The sequence below is a fragment of the Dasypus novemcinctus genome, chromosome 3, assembly GCF_030445035.2.
Source record: "Dasypus novemcinctus isolate mDasNov1 chromosome 3, mDasNov1.1.hap2, whole genome shotgun sequence".
NCBI classification, from domain to species: Eukaryota; Metazoa; Chordata; class Mammalia; order Cingulata; family Dasypodidae; genus Dasypus; species Dasypus novemcinctus.
In genome coordinates this window covers 185,045,164-185,060,906 of record NC_080675.1, presented here as the reverse complement: position 1 = coordinate 185,060,906, position 15,743 = coordinate 185,045,164, and the positions used below count along the sequence as shown (strand labels likewise).

At 51.6% G+C, this 15,743-nt stretch overlaps 1 protein-coding gene across 2 annotated transcripts in view; it reads left to right on the top strand.

The window, feature by feature from the left end:
* The window catches only part of ENTREP2 (endosomal transmembrane epsin interactor 2), a 395,143-nt gene that overhangs the window by 49,475 nt on the left and 329,925 nt on the right, over positions 1-15,743 (top strand). The window contains exon 1 of one of the 2 annotated variants that reach the window (XM_071214403.1): positions 11,633-11,772. The exons of the other annotated variant lie outside the window; for it this stretch is intronic. The gene's annotated coding sequence lies outside the window, so the exon portion shown is untranslated. Of the gene's footprint in view, positions 1-11,632; positions 11,773-15,743 lie in introns of those variants that run through there. 2 annotated transcript variants of the gene reach the window in all.

Genomic DNA, 15,743 nt, shown 5'->3' with positions numbered 1-15,743 from the left:
ATCCCACATTCTTTTACTTCTTGTTTGATGGTAATTCAGGTCAGTGATTTTCAAACTAGTTTCTCTGGAGCCTTAGGGTTTTAAAAAATCCCTTTTCAAATTGAGCACTTCAACTTTTAGCAGCTTTATGTTTTGATGTTCAACCTAGCGGTTCATTTTGGCAAAGGGAAGTGGCTGTGGCTTTTCGGGACCTTGGGCCTGGGCGAGTCTGGCTAGCTCTGTGTGTGGCCCCTCAGTGCTGGGGACCCCAAAGCCAGTGGCTCCCTCTGAAATTTTGAAAGGTCAGGGAGAGCATGTATAGAACAGGGCGATGAGCGGAAATAGCTTTTCTTTCAGGCTCAGTACTTAAGGCTGAGACATTACACAAAAGGAAGTGTGTAAAGAGGGATTTAAGAAGAAAATCTCATAGCAGATGGAAAGAGGGGCTCTTTACAGAACTCAAGAAATCCCCAGCAAAGAATCCTTGGGTGGCTGTTTCCTGCAGCGTTTATAAAACCTGCAGCTCAGCATTTGTGTGCAGGGCTTCGGCAGGGCAGGGCTTGGCTGTGCTTCAAAGCACGGAGAGTTAATCGGGGGCCTGCGGATATATGGGGGGGTGGGGGGGCGGGGGGACGGGGGCTGTGGGTCTGGTTATCTGAGTTTACTTGTGTCCTTGCCTAAGTCAAAAGTGTTTCCATTTCTCTCTCTCTTGATTAAAGTAGTCAGGGTATCCTTGTTTAGGTATTCCGTAGTTACTAATTCCAAGACAGATCCTGGTTTTATGGGGCCTGAAGCATAAGCAGTTTGGGGGGCTCTTTTTGTGGAAAATATTAAGCTATAAATACAAGCAAGCTAGGACCTCTACCAGGGGTCTGGGAATTTCCCAGGCATTTGGGAGGCCCAAAGCTTAGCTTCATCATTTTCACGTTAAGGCTAGCTGCCTCACTTAGTTACCGTAATGTCGTAGCTCTGAAGGGATCACTGTTAATATTTTAGTACATGTATTGATTTTCTAGGGATGCGGGCACTGGCCTCACAGGCTAAAACAACAGATGCTTACTGTCTCACAGCTCAGGGGCCCAGAGGCCCAAAGCCAAGGTGCCAGCAGTGCCTGCCCCTCTGAAGGCGCAGAGAGACCCTCCCGGCGCTGTGGGATTCCGGTGCTGGCTGCAGCCGTGGCCTCCCAAGGCCTGTGGGGCGTCACTCCAAGCTCCCTTCCTTCTCCCTCGGTCACTTCTCTTCTTAAAAGGACACCAGGGGAAGCAGATTTGGCCCAACGGATAGAGTGTCCGCCTACCACATGGGAGGTCCAGGGTTCAAACCCAGGGCCTCCTGATCTGTGTGGTGAGCTGGCCCATGCGCAGCGCTGATGTGCACAAGGAGTGCCCTGCCACACAGGGGTGTCTCCTGTGTAGGGGAGCCCCATGCGCAAGGAGTGCGCCCCGTAAGGAGAGCCGCCCCGCGCAAAAGAAAGTGCAGCCTGCCCAGGAATGGTGCCGCCCACACGGAGAGCTGACGCAGCAAGATGATGCAACAAAAAGAGATACAGATTCCTGTGCCGCTGACAAGAATACAAGAGAACACACAGCGAATGGACAGAGAGCAGACAATGGGGGGAGAAGGGGAGAGAAATTAAAAAAAGGCCCTAGCCAGGCTGGACTGGAGCCCACCCTAGTTCAGAGCGCCCCCTCTGGCTGAGTGCACCTGCGTGGCGCTGTCCTGTCCGCAGGTGCCGGGGTGTGGTGGTTTGAAGCTGGAGGGACCCCGGAAAGCCCTGTTCTTAGAGCGACTTCCTCCTGGGGGTGGGAGCCTGCCGTGGGCGGGGCCTCTTGATGAGGTCACCTCAGGGAGGCGTGGGCCAGGGTGGCTCTAATCCTCCTGGAGTCCTTTATACGAATGAAATTCAGAGAGAGAGAACCACAGAGGCCAGCAGCCGAAAGCGACGGAACCCAGAGGCGAAGGGGAGCCAGTCGGTGCCGCCCCAGCCTTGCCGTGGGCCAGGAGCCCAGGGCTGTGGGCAGCTGGTCTTCGGGAAGAAAGTATCGCCTGATGAGGCCTTGACTTGGAGGTTTTCATGGCCTCAGAACGGTAAGCCGTGGGCTAATAAAAGCCCCCGTAAAAGCCACTTCAGTGTCCTGCTCTTCAGCAGCCCCGCAGACTCAACGGGGTCAGGACGGCAGCACATCTTTTGCGGGGACACGGCTAGACCCACAGCAGTCGTTCCACCGTCTTGGATTGCAGGGTGGGCGTATTTTCAGTTAACAGGCCTGAAGGTGGGATGGCTCGACGATAGATGCGGGGCCACCGCTTCGTCAGCAGCCCATTTTTTTGGTGTGACTCGTGAAACAACAGCTCGTCTTGTGGTTGTGGGTTGTTGCTGTCTTCCACTTGATGGGGTGAGGCGTGTGTGGTCACATTTACACTCACATTCTCCAAGTACGTATCCAGGTCCGAGGTGTTGGAGGGCCAGAAGCCGGCGGGGCTGCGGGGATGGGATGGGGCGTGGGCCCACCGTGGGCCACCGTGGAGCGTGGCCGCGCCCTGCCCCCTTGCACCGAGCGGGGATGGTCGTGCTTTACCTTGCAGGCTGGTTGGGGATGGCGTGAAAGGCTCTCTCTGAGTGGATAGCAGCACTGGCGCCTTATTCCAAGGCCAGTTCTTATGACCCATCAGAAGAGGTCTCTGGGGCTCCAGGCCGGGGACTGGGCGATGCTTTGGAGTTCTGGTAACGAAATGGCCCTCACTCCCCATGAGTTCTGAGTACCTCAATATTCAACTACAGCACCCTCTTCTAGTTTCTATTTGTAGACCATCTAACACGTTCCAGAGTTACCAAACAGTCGTTGGGCATTTTGGTTTTGTTGTTTTCTCTTGTTAAAATGGCAAAATCCTCATGCCGCTCTGTGAGCTACGTCTTAAAATAAATGGCAAGAAAAGAACTGCTTTGCCAAAGGATAGATGTTTTCAAGACTTTTTTAAAGGCCAGTGCCACAGTGCAGCTGCCCCTGCACCTTTGGTAACTTGGGAGAGGAAGAGGTCTGCCCTAAACCTTCCAATTCAATAGATAAAAATGCAAACGCGTTATTATTTTACTTAGCATTTCCTGAATTACTCATGACAATTTTTACCTTGTTCATTGGCGATTTTTTTTTTTTTAATGTTCAAACATTCTTCCTTTAGGTAAGTGTTCTTAATCCAGCCTTCAACAGAAAAGGTCAGAGAGTACTCCTAAGAATAAATATGTACCTGCTGTGCAGAATTAATAGATGCCAACTCTGCACTATTTATTTCTGTTCTTACAATATTGTTAAAGAGCTAAAGCATCAGAGATCAGCCACAGTCTCTCGAGGACCCTCCCCAGCCTGGTGGTCCCCTTCATCAGCAAAGAGGACACCCCTCTTTCATTTCACTTCTGAGTCTCCAGGGTCAATCTGTAGTACTTAGTGTGTGTTTCAAAGATCACACACGTGGTATCACACTGTGTGTGTGTGGTTCTGAAACCTGCGCTTAGCCCTTGTTTCAGTGTTCTAAAAGCTTTCAAAAGTAATACACTAGAAATGGGTTGGAGCATTCAAACCAAGGCGTGGTTAGGCGGCACTCTCTCCTGGAAGACACTGTGGCCATCCTGGTTCCTCTGTCACCTGGGAAGTCACATGGGATCTGCTTTCTCCTCTGGGCCCTGGGGCTCCTCTGCCTTCAGCTTCTGGCTGCCTCTAGCTTTCTCTCTTGTGGGTTCCTTTGATGTCAGCACTTTTGCTCTCGTGGTATGTCTCTGAGCTCCTGTGTCTTTCTCTCTCTCCGTACTCACCCTGTTTATAAAGGCTCCAGGAGGAGGATCAAGACCCACCCTGGGCCACGCCCTGCTGGAGTGACCTCATCCAAGGCCCCGCCCACAACCGGCCACACCCACAGGGATGGTGAGCTCTGAGGACACCATCTTTCCTGGGGTCCACAAAAGCCTCAGCCACCAGGTCCCTCTATCTTGTTTTCTACATCCTTCCAGGTTGTTACGTGCAAATTCATGGATCTCCTGCTGAAGCTGTAGCTTCGTGTGGGTGATGGCCATGCACCTTTTCCCTAGTGTTCGTGGTTGCAGGGAAGATCCTCTTTTGTGACCGCTATGCATAGGTTGGTAGAGCCTGCACCTGCACGTAGACTTCCTGGATCATGTGATATGGGCCCCTTAACGTCACTAAAATTACTAAATTTTTCTTCAGATTTGGTTAGGTGAATTTTTGTTCCTTGTAGGAGGCAGTAAGAAATACTGTTTTCCTACTTCCTCTCCAGTGCTTGATATTGTCAGACTTTTAATGTTAGCTACTCTGATGACTGTGAAATGGTGTCTCTAGTACTGGAGCCAGGTTTTGTGGGGCCCAACCTAGACAGTTATGTTAGGAAAAATAATACAAAATTATAAACACAAACAGGTATGAAAGTGAGTATTTATTTATAATGAAAAAATAAATGAATAGATTATAAATTTTAAAAATGACTAAAAATGTATTCAAAGATACTACATAATACAGAAAAATAACATTTAAAAAATTATAGAGGCATGTTATACCTCTGTATTACTTTCTTTTTTACATTATTTTGGCTCTATATTCTTTAATTGCACATTCATATGACAATGATTTCGTAAATTCATTTTCTCTAGATTGTTGAAAGATATTTAGCTTTTTCCCCAGCATGGCTGATTTAAGTGTTTCTTATTTTTATTTTTTATGAGGGAGATACTATTTATGTAATATACAATTAACCATTTTAAAGTGTGCTGCTCAGTGGCTCTTAGTGTAGTATGGTATTGCGCTACTGGACAGCCATCACCGCCGTCTGATTCCAGAATAGTTCATTACCCCAAGAATTAACCCTGTGTCTGCTAGCAGTGACCGGGATGCTTCTCCTCCCAACAGCCCTTGGAAACCTCTGATCTTTCTTCTGTGCCTGTGGATCTGCCGATCTGGTCATTCCACCTGAAGAGAACCACAGGAGGTGAGGCCTTTCGTGTCGGGCTCTCACTGAGCACAGCGTCCTCACGGTCAGCCGTGGTGTGGCACGGAGCGGTACTCCTTCTAGGAGAAGGCAGCGTGCACCACACTGAGCGTCGTCATTCATCAGTTGTGGGACATTCGGATTGTTTCCACTTGGGGCTGTTACAGATAATGTTGCTATGACCACCTGTGTTTGAAATTTTATGTTTTCAGTTCCTTTGTTTTTAATTCTTGGGGGGTATATTCTTAGGAGAAGAATTCTATGATTGAATTTTTGAGGAACGGCCAGACTGTTTTTCAGGTGGTCACACTATTTTAAATTCCCACTAAAATTGTTTGAGCTTTCCAGTCTCTCCACAACCTTGCCAACGCTTATTTTCTAATTTTTTGTTTATAGCATCCTAGTGGGTATGAAGTAATAGCTCATTGTGCTTTTGATTTGCATTTCCCGAACAGTCAGTGATATCGAGCATCTCTTCATGTACCATTTGTAATTCTCTTTTTGGAGAATTGTCTACTTAAATACCATGCCTATTTTTAATTGGGTGATTTGTCTTTTTATTTTTGAGTGGTAAGAGCTTTTTATATATTCTTTATACTAGACACCTATCAGGTATATATATATTTTCCCATTTTGTAAATTGTCTTTCATTTTTAATAGTGTTTTTTTGATGCACAAAAGTTTTAAACTTTTATGAGGTCCAATTTATGCATTTTTTTCTTTGGTGACATGTGCTTTTGGTGTCATCCAAGAAACTGTTGTTTAATGCGATGTCATGTGGATTTACTTCTATGTTTTCTTCTGAGTGTTACAGCTTTAGCATTTGCATTTAGGCATTTGCTCCCTTTGGAGTTAATGTTGTATATGGTGTGAGGTGGGGATCCAACTTCCTTCTTTTGCATATGGATTTCCAGTAGTCTGAGCACCATTAGTTGAAAAGACCTTTCTTTCCCCATTTGAATGTCTTGGCACCTTTGTCGAGACTCAGCTGACCATAGATAGGAGGGCTTATTTCTGGACTCTTGATTGTCTTCCATTGATCTATTTGGCTGTCCTTATGCCACCGTCACGCTGTCTTGATAACTCTAGTGTTGTGTTAAGTTTCAAATCTGGGAAGTTTGAGTCCTCCAACTTTGTTCTAATTTGCCAAAATTGTTTTGGCTCTTTTTAAATTTTTTTTAAAGATTGATTTATTTCTCTCCCCTTCCCCCCACCACCCCAGTTGTCTGCTCTCTGTGTCCATTCACTGTGTGTTCTTCTGTGACCGCTTCTACCCTTATCAGCAGGACCAGGAATCTGTGTTTCTTTTTGTTGCGTCATCTTGTCGTGTGTCAGCTTTCCGTGTGTGCGGCACCATTCTTGGGCAGGCTGTACTTTCTTTTGCGAGGGGCAGCTCTCTTTACAGGGCGCACTCCTTACACATGGGGCTCCCCTACGCGGGGGACACCCCTGTGTGGCATGGCACTCCTTGCGCGCATCAGCACTGCACGTGGGCCGGCTCCACACGGGTCAAGGAGGCCCGGGGTTTGAACTGCGGACCTCCCGTGTGGTCAGCCGATGCCCTATCCATTGGGCCAAGTCTGCTTCCCTGTTTTGGCTATTTTTGGTCCTAGCATTTTCATGTGAATTTTGGAATCAGGTTGTCAACTTTGGCAAGAAGCAGTTGATAGGGGTTGCATTGAATTTGTAGATCAGTTTGGAGAGTACTGGCATCTTAATATAGTCGTCCAGTCCATGGACAACAGATGTCTTTCCACTTATTTAGATTGTCTTTTATTTCTTCAATGTTTTGTAGCTTTCAGTATATGCGGCGTATACTTATTTGGTTAAATTTATTCCTAAGTATTTTATTCTTTTGGAATTATTATTTCATTTTCACATTGTTCATTTCAGTGCATTGAAATATAATTGACTTTAGTGTATTAATTTTGTTATCCTGAAACCTTGCTGATTTTTTTTACTAGCTTTAATTATGTCTATGTGTTCTTTTGAGTTTTCTCTGTATAAGACCATGCCATCTGCAAAGGGACATAATTTTACTTCTTTTCCAAACTGGATACATTTTGTTTCTCTTTCTTGCCTAATTGTCCTGGCTAGACTCCAGTGCCATGTTGAAGAGAGGTTGCAGGAGTAGACTCCTTGTCTTGTCCTCAGGGGTGCTTTCAGTCTTTCGTCATTGAGTGTGATGTTAGTGTGAGTTTTTCATAAATGCCCCAAGAGATTTCCTTAAATGCCCAGAGCCAGAAAACCAGTGTGTGGTGCTGAGAGGCTCCCTGGGAGTTGGACTGCTTTCCGTTCTTAGGCCACTTACAATTCTGCCTTAACCTTCACTTCTCACTTGCACAGAGCCTCAAGGTCAGCCAAAGATGAGAACCTCGGGCCTCCGTGGGCCACAGTTCTGTGCCTGTGATTGGACTTCGAGGTCCCCCAGAATATTTTGGTATGTTTCAAAGTCCCTTGGGCATCTCATTTCCCAGCCTTTCTCCAAGCTTTCTGTTAGTCTGTTGTTTGCCCAAACTGTCAGGCAGCAGATAACAAAACACACACCTGGAAGGTTTCTGACAAATTCCCCTACACAGGTGGCAGTGTTGGCGTGAGGTGAGTTCTTTGGTGAAATAGAGAGAAGTCTTTAGGGCCGGGTTTCCAGGAAGCCGTGAGGCAGGTCAGAGCAGCGAAGGGCACGTCCTTGTGAGTGGGGTCCCTGGCCCTCCCCGAGGCACCAGGACGTGGGCGGCTCTTCCCCAAGCCCCAAGCAGGGGAGCAGGAGGGCGTTGCGGGCAAGGAAAACGCCGCAAAGCTTGCTTTTCTTACACAGACTTGGCCATTTTTCTTGAATAACAGCTTTCCGTGTGGCTGGAAGCCTTTGTTTAGTGTTCAGAGCATCTAAACAGTCGATACTGATGGTTTTTGTCAGTTCTTCCTTGCTCTTATGGAGCAGTAGCGTTTCACATTCCTTCTATATTTTCACGGATGTTACTCCTTAAAATTTTTGTCTTCATTACTAATGGTCAGAAAAGTTGCTTCTAGCATATTTAAGATGGTCATAAAATTAGAAATCTCCCATCCAGTTTTGCTGCTGTGTGAACGACAGGATTGCAGGACGGTTTTCCCTTTCTTGCTGGGGGCTAATCTCCGGTGCTTCCTTGTCCTTCTGCTGGTGGGACTTTCAAGTGTTTCCGAAAGCTCAGTCAGCACTTCCGGACCCCGGCCCCTCGGCCAGTTCCGTCTGACCCCCGGAGGCGCCAGATGCAAGGTTGGGGGCCCCAGCCACCTCGCTGCTGCCCACCTGGTTATGAATGTGGGGGTCCCCGCCATGCCTTGGGTTTGACCATTCGCCAGAAGGACTCACAGAACTTTCTGAAAGGACGAACTGACTGTACTTTTTACTAGTGAAAGGCCACAAACGAGAAGGGGCAACAGAAGACGCAGGCTAGGGCCTGAGGGTCCGAAGGCAGCTCCAGGGCCCCACATGGCGGCAGGGCGTGCTTCGCCCGGTGCTGGTGGACTTTCTGGATCCTGGAAGCTCCCGGAGCACCAGGTGCCTGGGGCTCCCATGGGGTCTCGTTGCGCACTGCCTTGGGCTCGACTGCACTCTGCAGCCCCCGTGCCTGCGGTGGGCTGCTGGGGTGCGGCTCCGAGCCCCGGCGTGCCCGCGTGGCCGTCATGGGTGCGGCTCTGAGGCCCGGCATGCCCGCGTGGCCGTCCTGGGCGCGGCTCCGAGGCCCTGGCGTGCCCGTGTCGCCGTCCTGGGCGCGGCTCCGAGGCCCGGGGTGCCCGTGTGGCCGTCCTGGGCGCGGCTCCGAGGCCCCGGTGTGCCCGCGTGGCCGTCCTGGGCGCGGCTCTGAGCCCCGGCATGCCCGCGTGGCTGTCCTGGGCGTGGCTCCAAGGCCCGGGGTGCCCACGTGGCCGTCCTGGGTGTGGCTCCGAGGCTCGGGGTGCCTGCGTGGCCGTCCTGGGCGCTGCGCAGGCCCGGCTGGCCCCACCCTCCCCGGCAGGCGCTCCTGGCCGCCAGGGCGGTTCCCGAGGTTTGGGGGTGGCTCCCAGGACCTGGCCCGGGCCAGCCACGCGCAGGACAGGCCTCATGCGGCTCGACCCGCAGCGCCGCGCGTCCAGGGAGCGGGAGCAGAGCCCACCAGGCCCGCGCGGCTGTTAGGCGCCCACGCCCAGCGGGTCTGGGCCAGCCTACGGACCCTCGAGTGGGGCCCACGAGCGTGAATTGCTCCAGCACCCCCACCCGGGGGCAGGTCTGACGGGAGGGTGGGCGCGCAGGGGCAGGCAGCGCACAGGTTGGCAAGGTGGGCAGCGCCCTGGGGCCGTGTGCGCAGTGGGAGCCAGCCCCCCGGATCGGGGGCACAGGACGGAGGGCGCGAGCGGCTGTGCTCAGCGTCCCAGCCGCCCCCCGCCCCACGGTTTTAATCGGTGTTTCCGCAATCTAACGAGCTTGAGTGTCTTTTCCTTTTTTTTGGTCATGGGCCCTTCATTAAGTTTGTGTCCCTTTTCTGTTTTTTTCTGTGGGTTTGTTTGCGTCTTTCTTATGGACTCAGGGCCTTGGTAGAACAGGGTTATTTGCTGGGAGTGCCTTGTGGATAGCGTCTGCTGGTTCTGGGCTGTCACCGCCTTAGAGAGCCACAGGGTCCTGGGAGGAGCTTTAAGTTTCTCTGTACTTGAAAATGTAAAGTCTTTGTGTTTAAACACATAAAATTCTTAATGCTTTTTCTCAGTTAAGGAATCTTTCCATACCCTGATATTATAAAAGAAATTCTCATCATTTCTTCTAAATAGTTTTAAAAAACTACATTCTCATTTATAATCTATGTAGACTTTACTTTTCTGTGTGGTATGAGGTAGAGAGCTTAAAAATTAAATAAAAAGATCATCAGTTGTCCCAGGATCATTTATTAACTAGTTCACTCATTCCTATTAATTTGTGAAGCTGCTTTTGTTATATTAAGTTATTACAAATATATGGATCTGTTCTGGGAATTACATTTTGATCTTTTGGTCTTTTTCTGAATTCCAACACTGGTACCGCAGGGCTGTAATTATTATCGTTTGTAATAAGTTTAAATTTCTCCCAGGGCAGTTTCCTTGTAAGTTCCTTAAGTTTTAAAAATTCTGTTCTTACATCTTTTCTCTTCCATTTGAACTTTTTAATTGGTATGCCAAATTTTATGAGAAACTCTTGGGATTTTGATGGACTCGCATCTAATTTATAAATTTGAAGAGAACTGGCATTACCTAAGTATTAATAATTTCCATCCATAGACATTTATGCATCAAGTACATCTTTTGTGTAGTTTTATAGTTTTATCTACTAAGGTCTTCACATGTTTGAGATTTATTCTAAATATTTGATGTTGTTTATTGCCAATTTTAGAGATTATGCTTTAAATTGATTATTACTGAAATATAGGTAATATACAAATTTTGTTTTTTTAACCCTGAAATCTTACCAGTCTGTTATTAGATTTGACAGTTGGTATAAATATATTTATAAATTGTATATGTAGACAATCTTTCCATCTGTGAATAGTGATAATCTCTTTCTGATCCCTTCTTTCCGTTTTGCACCGACTCGGAATTCCCACGAAATGTGAGTAGTTGCGGTGAGCATGGCTTTCTCACGCCGTGTTTACTGGGAAGGTGTTTAAATGCTGACCGTGGTGTGCTGCCTGCCTTGGGATTTGCAGAACTCCGGTGAAGTGGGTTGTCCGGAAAGCTTGAGCTTGAATTATTAGAAGTTCACTAATTAGGGCTGTAATTGAATTCACTCTCATTTAAAATTACTTGTCAAAATCTTAAAAATTATTTTAATGCAGAGTGGCATATTTGGTAGTATGTTAAAAAGCGTCAGTCTTTTATTTTCCATCGGGGCAAGTTATGCTCCCATATTAACTTTTTTCAGCCCTTGAAATCGTAGCTCACAGTGAGGTCGTAGAATTTGAGCAGCCCTTGTCCTCGAGGGGCCTCCCGGGCACCCTGGAGCTGGGCAGTGACCTGCTCTCGCTCACAGGGAAGTTGCAGACTTGCAGGTGAGCCGGGGTGTCTGCACAGGTGGTGTGAGCCTCGTGGTGCATCTCCGGCCGGCAGGCACCGATCGGCGCGCCGGGCGTGTGCCGAGTCCGCCCTCCTCTTACTGGCAGGCACCGATCGGCGCGCCGAGTCCGCCCTCCTCTTACTGGCAGGCCTCGCCATCCTTGTGCCGTCCGTTTCCCTGATGTTATTTATGGGAGGTTAAGCTACAGGTCTGAGAAGTTCGCTTGTGGCTAATAAATGTGGATTCGTAGGGTTTGCTGGGAGTGCTCTGTGCTGCCTGGGGCTTTCAGCCAGCCCTGCCTGCCCCCAAACGGCAAACCAACAGAAGGTGACACGAAGCGGGCACAGGCGGCGGCGCCCAGCCTTGCTGCGGGACGGTGCGCGCTGAGGCTGGCTAGCGGAGCAGCGCCGGCGTCCTGACCTGAGCGTGAGCAGTAGTGCAGGCCCAGCACGGCTGGTGTGCGCAGTGCAGGCCCCAGGAGGGCGGTGGGCTGGCCCGCCTCTGAAAGAGCCTGGCTGTAAACCAGCCTGGCTGGTTTCCCAGGCTAGCTCTGCGCTGGACAGCGCTCCATAGTTACCGTTACCAGATTCGGGGTATTTGTGCGACGTTGAAGGAAAACAAGTTGATTTGTTTTTTTGGTGCCTCCAGAAAGCTAGTGTGGGGAAGCCTTTTGAGATTTGCTTTGTTTTCCCTCAAATCAGTGCCTGTTTTGATTTACAGGACTCTCTGGAAGACCAAACCTTGGGAAGGCCGGGATTCTCAGGGTAAGAGCTTGAGGTTTCAGAGAGCAGAATAATTGACGGTCTGTTTGGAAGCCAGCGAAGGAACACCTCGTACCTGTGCTCCTTCCCCGTTGCCAGGTGGCTTAGAATTCAGTGGAATCCTGGGGTTTTAAGAACTGCCAAGCTAGCTAGAGGAAGGGAAGTTGTGTTTTCAGGAAAGTTTAGCTGCTTTGATGAATATGCCGCGCCTTCCCATTCTGGTGATGGCCTTTGGAGGAAACAGCGGAGGATTGTTTGATCCCGGCCTCTGACCTCGGCACGGCCTCGTTGGTGGTGGTGACCCCAGCGAGTCTCGGCCCCCGGCGGCTGGGCCTGGATCCAGGGCCGTTCGGGGCGCGGCGCGGCCCGTGGAGTGGCCGGTGGGTTCCCTTTGGCCAGGCTGCAGGCGCTGATGGAAGAGCCGTCATGCAGGCCGCGCCCGGATGTGCAGATGGACAGACAGACACGCTTCTGTGGGAAGCAGTCACGGAGAGTCGATGCTGGTCATTGGCCCCGGGCTGCACCTTTGTGGAATGAAACTGAGGATGTTATCTGAAATCGCTTTTTTATCCCGGGGAAGTCCCCACACGCTCATGAAGAAACAGTCTTGCTCTGTGGCCACTTTTTAGACGTCGTGGTCGCAGGAGGGGACAGAACGTGGGTCCCTTCCTTAACCAGGTCGGAGGAGCGCTGGTCCCCAGGGCTGCCCCGTGATTCCAGAGTTGGGGGCAGGTGCCTCTTTCAGGGTCCGGCCCCGCTCTCGGGGCGCGCAGTGGGCGTGGGAAGCCGGTCTTGCACACATTCCCATGTTCCCTTCAGCAGCTTCCTTAGAGCAGGTGCTGTGGGGGCGCAGCCGCCGCGCCCCTGTCGGCCTCCCGGTCGTCCTCCCGGTCGTCCTCGTGTCTGCTGGGGCTGGGGATTTAATTCAGACAGGTGGCAGGGGCCACGCCCTCGCGCCTCATTATCCCGGGACCCCCAGGAAGCCGGCCTCGGGGCCCGCGTGCTGCGCCAGAGGCCGCCCTCCCCTGCACGCCTCCCTCGGAACGGCCCGGGGCACCGCCGAGCAGGGGGTTCTGCCCCCCGTCGTGGGGGCGTGGAGGGCGGTGAGGAGGGAGCTCCTGGGCACGCATCGTCCGTCCCGCTGCGGAGCCTGGGGTCCGGCTGGCCGTGCCTCTGCTGTGCCTGGCGCTTACGCCCTGGCAGTTCTCCTGGGGACTCGGGGTCCTCCGTGCCTCGGTGGGCTCTGAGCTTCTTTTATTTTAGTTCTAATTAATTTTTAAGTTGATTTTCATGTTTTTAGAGAAGTTGTAGGTTTACAGAAAAATCATGCAGACAATACAGAGTTCCCAAATACCCCCTTCCCACCCGACACTTTTCCCTGTTAGTAACACTGCATTAATGGGGTATCGTTGTCGTAACTGATGAAACATTGTTATAAATTATAGTAATAGCTGTAGTCCGTAGTTTTCATTAGGGTTCACTCCCTTGTATGTTCCTATGGTGTAAAAATGTAGTTCTAATAATACATACGGAACATAAACTTTCCCCTTTTAACCACTCCCAAATACACACTTCTGTAGCGTTCACCACATTCACAGCGTCGTGTCCTGCTACCACCGTCCGTCATCAAGACTTTTCCAGTTTTTGGTGTAAAAACTCCACCGCCTCCGCCCGCCCGCCCCGGCTCCTCTTCTCTAGATTCCGACTCTGAGTTTGCTGCGCAGGGAGGTGATGCTCCTCCTGTCCTTCGGTGCCTGGCTCGTTTCGCTGACCACGAGGTCGCCGGGTCCGTCCATGCCGTGGGCACTGGGCATCTTTCTGTGGCTGAACGAAGCTCCTCTGGGCAGCCCTCATGTTGTCCGGCGGGTGCTGGAGCGTCCGTGCCGTGTGGGTAGCCCTCGTGTTGTCCGGCGGGTGTTGGAGCGTCCGTGCCGTGTGGGTAGCCCTCGTGTTTCCAGCAGGTGCTGGAGCGTCCGTGCCATGTGGGTAGCCCTCGTGTTGTCCGGCGGGTGCTGGAGCGTCCCTGCCGTGTGGGTAGCCCTCGTGTTGTCCGGCGGGTGCTGGAGCGTCCGTGCGCCGGCGCCTGCCCCAGCCCCTGCCTCAGTCCTTCGGGTCGCACCTGGGGGGCCTTGCTGGGCACAAGGTAGGCCTGTTCTTGGCCTTCTAGGGAACCACCCACGCCCTCAGCAGGGCGCCGCGGAACTCCCGCAGCTCTGAACGGCCTCCAGCTGTGCTGGCTCCTGCCTCTTCTCTAGGAGCTGTCCCGGGGGGGGGGGGGGGGGGGGGGGCGCAAGGCTGCCGTTCCCTGTGCAGGGATCAAAACGCCCCCTCTGCCCCCAGAAACGCCTTCCTGCCTGACCTGCAGGCGCCCGCTCGGCCCAGGCAGCTTGGCCTCAGTTGTTTCCTGCCCCACTTGGGCCGCTCTGCTGCCACGGCGGCCGGCTCCAGAGGGCGGCGAGGCGGGTGTCCTGGCTCCCCGCCCAGGCGGCCCCAGGAGTGTGGCGCCGACACCCATGTGCCCCGTGCGCTCAGGGGGTCCCTCTGCACCTGAGCACCAGGCCAGGGCCCGCGATGGGAGCACAGGCTGGCGCCGCGGCGCTCGGGGGGTGAGGCGGAGGGGGCAGCAAGGGCGCCACAAGCTTTAACTACGTTTTTTTTTTAAGTTTGTTTTTAATTGTGGAAAGATACAACTAAAAGTCATTTTAACATTTTAAGTGGACAGTTCTTAGACATTAAGTCCTTTGACTGTGCTGAGCAACTTTCGCCACTGTTTCCAGACTGTCTTCACCATCCGGAGCAGCACGGGTGCTCATTTAGCAGTGGCTCCCAGGGCCTTCCCCCAGCCTGGTCGCCGCCACTCTGCTCGCTGCGTCTGAGCCCGCGCCGTGCCAGGTCCTTCCGTGAGGGAAGCCACGCACGGAGAGAGACCGGGCAATGCCTGCGCTTTTCCATCAGCTTATTTCACTCACGCCGCCGTCTTCAAGGGTCACGTACCAGCGCTTCGCTTCCTTTTGGGGCTGAACGCTGCTTCCTGGTGTGCCGACGCCCACTGCGCTTCTCCGCTCCTCCTGATGGGCCCTTGGCTCCTTCCGCTCTTACCCGTCGTCGTTGTGCCTCTGTGTGCACGTGTGCAAATGCCTGTCCGCTTCCTGCTCTGCGTTCTTCGGGTGTATACCTGTGAGGGTGTCACCGGGTCACACGGTAATTCCATGTTGAGCTCTCTGAGGAGCCGCCCAATAGTTTTCCACCACGGCTGCACCGTCCTGCCTTCCTAAAGCAATGTACAAGGTTCCTTTTTCTCCGCCGTTGGGAGATGAGGTGTGGGGGCTCGTAGCTGTGAAGTTCAACGAATATTTACAGTTTTCCAGCCTCTTGCTCTAGCTTTTCCCTGGATTCTGTGCCGTGTTCCAGTAGACACCAGAGTTGAAAACATTGATTCAGACAGCTCCTGCGGTTCAGTCGTCGTTTTGGTGGGGGTCCCCCGCTCTGCCACCTGCCCCAAGCCTTTCCGCCTCCTGTGGCTTTTATGGCTGTGTTTTCTTGATTTGCCTCGTGCCCATTTACTGTAACCTTTTAGCTGTTTCTGGGGTTTGGGGCAGATAATCTCTGCCGGATTTTGCTGGTTGTTCAAAGATCCTGGGGGAGCCGCGCCGAGGAGTGCCTCAGCTGCCATCTTGGTGGACCGCGCACGTGGCAGCCAGCCATGTGCGTTTGTCCTGCTGCCACGGGGTCCTCCACGGGGACTTCCTCCTCGTCTGCTTTGGGGGTGTTGGCTGGCACCCCTCACGTGGCTCTGGGAAATGGCACATTCCGTGCCTCCGCCCTCCTGGCTGTTGAGCCATGTCAGGCTGTTTTTTGCTGTTGAAACTTTTAAATAATTTAGAAGGGAAAAAAGCAGAGATTATTAGAATAATGAGACTTATTATCTATGACCATTTTAATTGCAAGTCACATTAATGCAACCCAGATTTTGC